This window comes from Saccoglossus kowalevskii, chromosome 12 (assembly GCF_978046115.1).
Source record: "Saccoglossus kowalevskii chromosome 12, keSacKowa6.1, whole genome shotgun sequence".
NCBI classification, from domain to species: domain Eukaryota; kingdom Metazoa; phylum Hemichordata; class Enteropneusta; family Harrimaniidae; genus Saccoglossus; species Saccoglossus kowalevskii.
This window is the reverse complement of record NC_140652.1, coordinates 3,750,182-3,760,388: the sequence shown is the minus strand read 5'-3', so window position 1 is coordinate 3,760,388 and position 10,207 is coordinate 3,750,182. Positions and strand designations below refer to the sequence as shown.

The following is a 10,207-nucleotide window of genomic DNA, read 5'->3' as shown; positions in this document are numbered from 1 at the left end:
AATTTACACAGCAGTATATTGACGGAGACCGGAAGTATACAGTACACCTAATGCAGAACAATGCTGTCTAACGTATTCCTACGTATACGTAGTACATACGGACACGTGATAAACCACTGCACAGAGTTAATACGGACGCAATCTGATTAAAATCTGATGTACCGTAAAAATCATATTTGAGGCTGCAGCTTTAATAGAAGCCGCACCCCTAACTTAAGACATTGTTTCATGTTGAAATTGACAAGTTTTGATCCCAAGAAAAAGTCTGCAATATAAGCCGCACCCCAAACTTTCACAAACCAAACAGCCACCACATATTTCAGAAAAAGATATACCATTTAATTTTAAATTAAGGCAGAATTTTTCGAACATTTCAATGATTCCTGACGCTTAGATTAGAGTCTAATTAAGGTTTTCTGTAGTCATTGACGCTTATTCCAGAGTACAGGTTTATTGTGGGTAGCGTGACTGGGTAAACTTCGTTTCGACAATGAGCTGTTATTATCGTCAAACGTGTTAAATTCTTCTTCAATGCTCAGCACATCTTTCGAAACAACTAATTTCTTGATTTAAAAAAATCATGCCGTTGTCCCATCAAAATCAAAACCAAACGATCGCACGACAACAACGGTAAATCTCTTACGTGTTTCGTTTACCATGAGGTTGCTGAACTACATTAACATATTTAAATGAGCTATGGTAATTTAATCACGTTGGCACGATCCAGCAAAACAGTTTCAGGTCACTAAAGATGTTTAAACATGGCGGATATCGTATCGGATCGAGCGTTTATATGTGACCGAAACCATTTGCTTGCGGTGAACCTAAGTTGAATTTTCACAACAATTCAACGAATTTATTGTTTGTACGTTGTTGTACTACTGAGCAATAATCAGCAATTGTAACACTTAGAAAACAAGTAAGTTATTCACTTGTGTGAAACGCAGCATGACCGTTACCGTGATCATTTGCTACTAACATGGAACTATAAGGTTTATAGTTCCATGCTACTAAGAATGCATCCGTTTTGACTTCTTTTAGAATATACTTTTCGTTATCAAAAAAAATAAGAAAATAAATATATATTAAATTAAAAATAATATACTGAGTATTTTTTTTTTATCATGCGAACATTTTTGTTTGATTGACTTTTTTTATTTTAATTTCCCAGATGTCTAAATTAAACATGGAATGTACAGTCACTCTGCCGGAAGTCGAACATGCCGCAATCGACTGTGTCAGACGGCTGTCTCTTACTTGTGACCTATACCGGTGCTAATGAATTAGTCTATTCAAGAGATTGTAGTATACAGTACGGTAATCTGCAAATGCATACAAATCTATTTGTAGATATTATTTATTGTGCAGTATGTTATACAGTGTGAAATTTTGTTTGTATACAAGTTTGTCTGTGTGTAAAAATCCGAAAGTGCCTTAGAATTGCAACAAAGTTGCAATCGAGTGTCGTGCATCTCATTAGCATATCATTATCCCTTCTGGCCTTTGTTTTTTGAAAAAAATTCCTACTGTTACCAATGTGAATGTTCTAATTAAAGCCGCACCAAGACTTCACGCATCTGAATATGTCCATTGAAAAAATGAATTTTAATTGAAGCCGCTGCCTCAATTAGGAATTTTACGGTAGTGTACGGGCCTTAATTATTTTGGCTATAAACTTATTTTAATTTTATTTTTTATTACTTTTGTTATTAATGCCTTTTTATTTTATTATTATTTTACTTTGATTTTGATTTCAGTTTTTTTTTTTTAATTCCGCCCTACAAACATCAGACCCGATGCCTATGTAACGAGATTTCAACGAGACCCACTATCGACGATTTTAGTCAACGAATCACAGACCTCCTTCTATAGCGCACATGATGATGTCACCGGGCAGAGTCAGGTGGCAAACACACTCAAATAAAATGGCGGATTATACCGACGTTATAAATAGCGACCAAGAATAACACAGCTTTTCGGTAAGTTTATCATTGTCAAATGCAACGAAAGTAATTTTTATGTTAATATTGTGGCTCGAATGGTTCGAGTTTAGATCGTTATTTTGCGCAGTTATTCTGCGAGTTACGATTTGGCTTCAACCGGTTCGACCGAACACCGGTGTCTTTTTCCAGTCGCTTGCCCTGGAGACATGTGATGTTTTGTTGACGATCGGGCCAAAATCTTCTACGGTATTGAAGCCGTAGCTGTAAATATTCATCAAATTGTATCAACATTTTGTGCATTATACAATAACTCTTTATTAAAAAGTCATTGAGCTGATTTGGACTGAAATAAAATATTTTTTTTATTTGGAACACATCGCAATTGATCAAGAAATATTTTTTTGCTCCAATTTTCTGCGTCGATGCCGTGGGCCGGTGACCGTTATACAATTTACAATCAGTTTGCATTGTTTACTATAGCTGTTTACAGTGTTCTAATCATTACGATTTACTTATTTTTTTGCTTCCATTCTAGATAATTATGCTCAGTGTTTGATGTAAAATTGAAGCGATGACTGAATAAAACGAACCTTGGCTGGCGAAGATGTAACAGGAAGTGTACACATTTGTTGGAAGTGAAAAAAATATTCAATGTAATGACAAAAAAATGAAAATGCTGTCGAATCTTTTTTGTAAATAAAAATATACTAGTAATTTTCTATTAATGGTTTATTCAAGTGGGCAAAATATAATGTACAGAAAGATTGCCCGTATATACTGAAAAGTAATCAACCGACAGCCTGTATAAAAGGGGGGCTGTGATTGGTTGTTACTTAGGCGAGATTTGAACGGGACTTACATAGGCGTCGGATCAGATGTAGGTAGGGCGGAATTAAAAAAATCACAAAATCAAAATCAACGTAAAAAAATTAAATAAAAAGGCATTAATAACAAATATAATAAAAAATTAAATTAAAACAAGTCATTGAAAATGATACAGTCCCCGTTAAATGTTTGAAAGTTCTCTTTGTGCTCATCATATTAAAGCGGAGGGGTTGTCACGGGCGTGTTCTTGAAACTTGAGTTCCAAGTGGCGTATACAACAGATTGTTTATTTTCATCAAAACACATGTTCTGTGTAGTAGTAATATGGCCAAAAATTAAAACAGTCGTTATTCGGCCATCTTTGATCTGATTATGAAACACACAAATATCACAGGGAGTTAGACAAACTTATGTATTTTAATAAATTATTAAATAATAAATTGTTATATAACTTTTCTTTTACCCCCCTTGCTGATATCGATTTCTAGTAATCACTGATCTTTGTTTATACCACTCTTTCCTTTATCACAACTTTGTTACGCGCTAATGTTATATGCAAATATTAACGCGCGATGTAGACACACCCTATTATAGTAAAATATCCCAAGGGTTGAAACGCGCCAGGACTGTGGCATAAAATCACGCATTCGAACCTTTCAAAGTTCGTTTTCTTTACATATATGGCATCTGTAATGACATGGATGGCATTAGAAAGTGACACAATTGCATTAAAACACAGGAACACAACCATAAAGCCGGAAATCGAATGTTGCGATCTTTGACCTCTATCGCAAAGAATGACTCATGTATTGTTGTCACATGATCAGAAGTAAACAATTTTCCCATGAATTGTGCTGCTGCTATTTTGATTATTGTCATTAGAAAGATCTCGAAGAGCAACGCGAACGACATTTGAAGTAGAAACCATTTTACAGAAGAGTCCCTGATTCATTGAAGTTGCGTCGTGTCGGAGATTACACTCGCCGGATTTTAAAAAAATCGCGCGCAACAAAGTTGAGATAAAGGAAAGAGTGGTATAAACAAGGATCAGTGATTACTTGAAATCGATACCAGGAGGGGGGGGGGGTAAAGAAAAGTTATTTAACAATTTATTATTTAATAATTTATTAAAATACATAAGTTTGTCCAACTCCCTGTGCTGATATATATGATGTATGTGCCAAATACGAATAAAAATGGTACATAAATTGTGGAAATATAGTAGTAAGGGCAAAAAGTCAGATGGCTGTCAATCGGCCAGCTTTGACCAGATTTTGAAACAAATTGTGATGGACATGCATCCTAACATGTATAAAGTACATGTATGTGCCAAATTTGAATGAAAACTGACAGAGCACGTCCAAGATACCGCATAAAAAAAAACAAGATGCCTGCCAGTCGACCATCTTTGATCCAATTGCCAAATAAATCGTCATGAACATGTATCCTGACATGTATAATCTATGTACCAAGTTTGAATGACAACTGACAAAGCATGTTCAAAATACAGCATCTTCAAAAAACAAGATGGCTGCCAGTCGGCCATTTTGAATCGAATCGCTAAACCACTGCATGTGCATATGTCTCACATAAGGTGCTAGGCACATGTAAAGAATGAAGGGAATCGGTCAACAGGATTCTGAAATATGACTCTGGACACACTGACGCATGGACGGACGGACGGACAGACGGACAGACTCAGGAACTCACGGACAGACAGGACATGTATCCTAACATGTATGATCTATATACTCAATTTGAATGAAAACTGACAAAGCATGTCCAAAATATGACATTTTCAAAAAACAAGATGGCTGCCAGTCGGCCATCTTTGATCCAATTGTGAAATAAATCGTCGTGGACATGTATCCTAACATGTATAATCTATGTACCAAGTTTGAATGAAATCTGACAAAGCATGTCCAAAATACAACATTTTCAAAAAACAAGGTGACTGCCAGTCGGCCATTTTGAATCGAATCGCTAAACCACTGCATGTGCATATGTCCCACATAAAGTACTAGGCACATGCAAAGAATGAACGAAATCGGTCCAAGAGACTCTGAGATATGACCCCGGACGCACGTACGGACGCACGGACACACGAACGCACGGACGGACGGAGACCGAATTATAAGTCCCCGTTTTCGGACTTCGTAAGAACGGGGACTAATAAGTTCATAGCCAAAATAATTAAAGCCGTACACTACATCGGATTTTAATCAGATTGATACGGATGCAGATCGTCGTATATGTAGCGTATACGGTCACGCAACAAACTCATTTTTCAATGGTTTACGTTCTTTTAGAGGCTTTCTTGAAGGCTTCAACTTCGTCCACGGGAAAATGGTAGGTAAATGGCTTCCTCACTGCTTTTCTCCTCCGTCAAAATGGGCGCTACAAATTCGCGTTTGTTTGGACTCCGCCTTCAGTGTGTCGTTTCTAATAAGCACTGTATACTTCTTTAGCAATGTTTCCTGCTTTGGTAGTCGGTAGAAATGTAAATTCTTATTCTTTGATGAATTATTGAAGCATAACGGGACACAGCAATTGTAAGGCATGTTTATCTCAATCAGCGACTAAATTCAAACCGTCAAAAGTACCCGGATGTAAATACACCGGGGTCAAGCAAAGGTCACGGGAATGGCCTATTAACATCGGCGTAGATCTACGTATATTTTGCGTATACTCGGCGAATTTAAAGCGCATGCTATTGGCTAATTTTTCAGGGACATTTGCATACAGGTCACATATTTTAGGTCATGCTTCATTTCCGGTTAATCGTTCACATAGTAATTTGGTTCTTGGGCACCGCACACGCATGTAATTTTTCTAGGTACTAGTATTTTGTTTATAAATAAAGTATCGATAGTATTACTCGTGTTTGCTACCTCAGCACATTTATTTATAAACACAATACAAGAACCTAGAAATATCACCAGCTCCTGTTACAGTCATATACATAGAAAGATAAAGAAATGATTATTGCCACACATATGACCATCCCAGTGATCAGACGTTTTTTTTATAAACACAGGACCAGCAACGAGGCATTAACCCTTTCTTTATCTGTATGTTACAAGTGACTGTTATTCCGTGACTTGCATCAGACTAGATCGCATACCACAGGAAATCAAACGCGGAAGGTGATTCACAATGAAATATTTGGCCACTCGATGTTCAACACAAGTAGGATCATGGCAAAGTGAACAGTTCATAATCGAAAATAACGTTTACAGTAGATCTACAGTCAATGATAACACATTGCAACTAATGCAATTTCGTGTTACCCGGTAATTACTATTGAGGAGCTGTTTTGGGGTAATTGCAAAGATGGGAATAAAAGACAGACATTTATGATTCAAGCGATTTAGTATTTATTTGTAATAACAATACACACACTTACAAGTACACAAATCTTCCTCGACATACATAAATAAATCATATGGGGTTTTAATTTCAATTTAATTGAAGGTGAACAATAAGTTCAGTTCAAGTGGTTTAAATTTAATGGACACAATTAATGCATTTAATGTCTAGTAATTTATAAATTCAATGAAACAAAAGAAATAAAATTCCAGTTACAAGCTACAAATATTGAAAGGGGTCATCAAAACACGTGGGGTTTGACGGGTACATGGTGGTCCTACTTATTTCTAGAGCATGCGGATCGGTTGCCTCATGCCACTAGTTGTCTTCAAGTAGTTCAGTGCCATGACCTGAATGTCGGAGACCTCACAATGAACATTCCTTTCCGATCTTCTTCGCAGTCTTCCTCATCTGACATCCTAAAGTCCACAACTTTCGTCACCATTTCCCACATCTCTTGTTCTTTCTCTTTAACTTCTTTTCCCGGCATTCCGTCAGCTGCAATGATAGAAATGTTATTTATAACTAACACTATATTTATTATTACTGCTATTTTAACAAGCTTGAATAAAACAAATTCAAAATCGTTTATAAATTAACACTTACTCATCTCCTCCTTGGTTCTTTCTTTGTTTTTTCCAAGCTGTATAAAAACACTCTCGTCTTTCACTGTCATTTTCTGGTAACAGTACCTAAAATAGAATATGTAACAGTTTAATTGAGATTTGTCAAGTAAATTTGAATAGGAAAAGGTGTTGTGTTATAATGTTTGGTGACCTGGACAGTTTTTACTCGACTCAACAGTGGGCAATGAGATTCAAACCTACCTCCTGCTCGAAATCAAAACGTGCTAATCTTATGTATTTTATATTTAAAATTATAGGGGTGGAAAATTTGTTGAGAAAACGCAAGCCAATCACCAAGAATAAAAAATGCACGCGAACTGGAGCTGGAACAAACGTTGACACATTCAAGAAAAAAATTAAAAAAAATATAAATAAACAGCGTGAAAAAAATTAATTGCAATGGTCATATCCCATGATTTCAAATGTTTGCCTTGAATATTATGTAACATAAAACTGTTGTTAAAATGCAAGTTGGTATGAAGTATTAGTGCTATATGACTACATCCACCCACACTTGCTTACAGGAAGTCAGTAGAAGATAAAAGATTTTTTCGTTAGTGTGGGGAAACGTTGGTCAGCGTGGGGGGAAACAGAGGTGTTAATCCGAAAATTCATTGTCTGTTCTTGTTTGTGATTGGTTCATTGGTTCAGGCAACGTTTCAAGGATCGCGTTGTAGCTTTTTCGTTGGTAGTGGGAGCGTGTAAATGGCGAGAGCCGGGTTACCACGAAAGTCAGGTTACCGCTATCGCCATTTATACACTACCATATTTTATTTTATAAAAAAATAAAACAAGATACTGTATGCAAGTCTAACACCCACTTTACACTAGCCTGTATCGGTTAATTGCTGAACAGCCTGAGCCCTTTGTCAATTTGAGTAGAGCCCTTTGAAAACAATGAAGGATCAGACAAAAGCATGGAACAACGGACATCATATGGTATAACCAGGCCAATATGAATTACTAGTAATTTGGGTGAATATGTCAATTAATTAGATCGGACATCAATTTTCGACTTTCGTATACTTTTTTCTGACACATAAAATAAAATTGCGTATATAGCGATTTACAGGCTATAATCAAAATCGATCTACTGAATACAAGTTATAATAGTTACAATGAAATGGCATTAACGGTGTGAAAAGTGTGAAAAATTGAACAATGACATTTCTATGCGTGTTTGAAATGACACAGCTAGACATGCTACATCAACTTAAAATTAAACGCAACTTACAAATACTGCAGGGTCAATCCGGACACGCTGATTTTCTGAACTTCTAAAATGATTGATATTATTCTCTTGTGGTGACTTGGTTTCGGTTTTTAAAATAGCACGCTTTTTTCTGTTTGTTTTGATGTAGCCATGACTTCCTTGCGCAAACGTTTTACTGTTGTAACTAAAGATCGCATAATGTTGGTGATCCGCGATGCTTGAAGACTGTGGGCGAGATCTGTCAAAACTTCCGAATAAACTTCGACTTGGTGAAGATGAGATGGGGATTGAGATCAGCCTGAACATCAGACAATCGACAACTACGATGAAAATGGGACATCTTGTTCCTGGATTAATGCAAAAATTACGTAACTGATTTCAAAAGGTCTCATCACTTCAGCCACATAAGCGTATAGCATTTTGTTAGTAGGGGTGTTCGATTATTATTTTATTTCCACCAGTAATATAGATATTTGTTATTTTACTATTCTGTATGTACTAAAAACGTAGTGTTTGATCTGTTAGTGACGACGGTTCTAACTCAGCCCATAATAATAACGTCCAACCAGTGTATTGCGCCCTCATTATTTTGGACAGTGTTCTACGGACGCCCGTTCGCGCAAAAAATTGTGGGACACTCTACCACGAGTATCTCTCATGTACACCATATGGAAAACGGAAAATTTCTAGTAAAATGTATTTAGGAATTCTAATGATAGTAAGAGACAAACATTTATTTACATTTATAAAGAAACCTGATAACAAAATACAAGTTTACAGACAGATTCGGAAAACGGTCGTCGTGACGCAAGTATAAATATGAATTATTTCTTTGCAATTCTCGCTGCAGTAAACAGTAGATGTATGTGACTTTGAATATCACTGCAGTTATTCAATGTTGTATTTATGACAATAATTAAATGTAAAATTAAGATTTTGTTGAATAAAGGTACAAAAAAAAAACATGAACCGGTAAACCGTTGCGCTGCTAAACATGAATAATTAACGAATGTCAATCGATGTCACGTGTTGTGAAAGCACTAAAATATTAGTTTTCACAAACATATACCTAGTTCCTAATGAGTTGCCAAGTACCACATAGCAGGTTCAACCATAGACTGTCTATTGGTCAACGAAGACAATGAGAATTGTGTTCGCAAATCTGAAACGTCACTGCAAAGATTACAAGCCAGAAATATCCATAGTTGTTTGAAATGGAAATGCAATGTTTAGCGATGTTCACTGTATGTGTTTCGAGTGTATATGGTGATATCACAGTTACTCTACTAGTAGAGTGACTGCGGTGATATAGATCGTATTCTGAAAATAATGCAGCGTACGATGGTAAATGGAATAGAAATGAAACTATGTGATCAAACATCCATAGAAATGATGATGATGGCAAATTTAACCAATTTTGTTACATGTGTCTCAGTGAGAAATCATTTCACTTTCTTGGAATGGACTTTGTGGTTATTCTTACCAAAATGCCATTCGTGCCGGAACCGATCGGCCAACAATTACGTGTATGAGACCACAAGCCGGCCCCGAGAAACACGCACACGACCCGAATGAAAAATATTTTAACACTCGCCAAAATGTTCACACCTCGTATTGCTCGCATTCATTCAGGCTTGCGAATGATATTGCTATTAATCAACGTATACTGCAATTTCCTGTCTTGTGTTTGAATGCACCAGTTTATAGTGAGACAAATGAAGACGTCACGTTAATATCAAAGCGATGGTACACTTCAGTCAAGAAATATTTTTTTTTAATTTAGAAATTAGTAACGAACGTTTCTAAATTGTACCTCAAGATGCCGTGCGAGTCGACAGTTCCGGTAATTATTTATTATAAGTACTGGCGGCCGCGATCCCAAATAAAACCGGACAATTCCACGTGCACAGAATTCTCCACGTATGCGTAAATATACAGACTTCGTAAAACAACGTTAATTGTACTACAAGAATGCATGTAAAATTCGTACGTATACGCTGCGTGCCACCCAAGGCGGGCACGTGTGAAAGAAACCATAAAAATACATAGCGCATATGTACGTATATTCCACGATTTGTATACGTAATCATATCTGTGTATACTGTAAATATACACAAAATGTATATCAGCGTATACAATCGTATATCAACGATTTGCCCAGTGATTGCTGCAGCAACTCTTAGCATATTTTAACGAGAAAGACTGTCCAGTTTTTAAGCCCATTTGTGAGT

At 36.4% G+C, this 10,207-nt stretch overlaps 1 long non-coding RNA gene across 1 annotated transcript; it reads left to right on the top strand.

Moving 5' to 3' along the window:
- Nucleotides 1-1,895: 1,895 nt before the first annotated feature.
- On the top strand, nucleotides 1,896-2,617 carry LOC144357546 (uncharacterized). Its single transcript, XR_013421667.1, has 2 exons — nucleotides 1,896-1,979; nucleotides 2,479-2,617. It is a non-coding gene; the product is annotated as an uncharacterized LOC144357546 (long non-coding RNA).
- The last annotated feature ends 7,590 nt before the right edge of the window (nucleotides 2,618-10,207 follow it).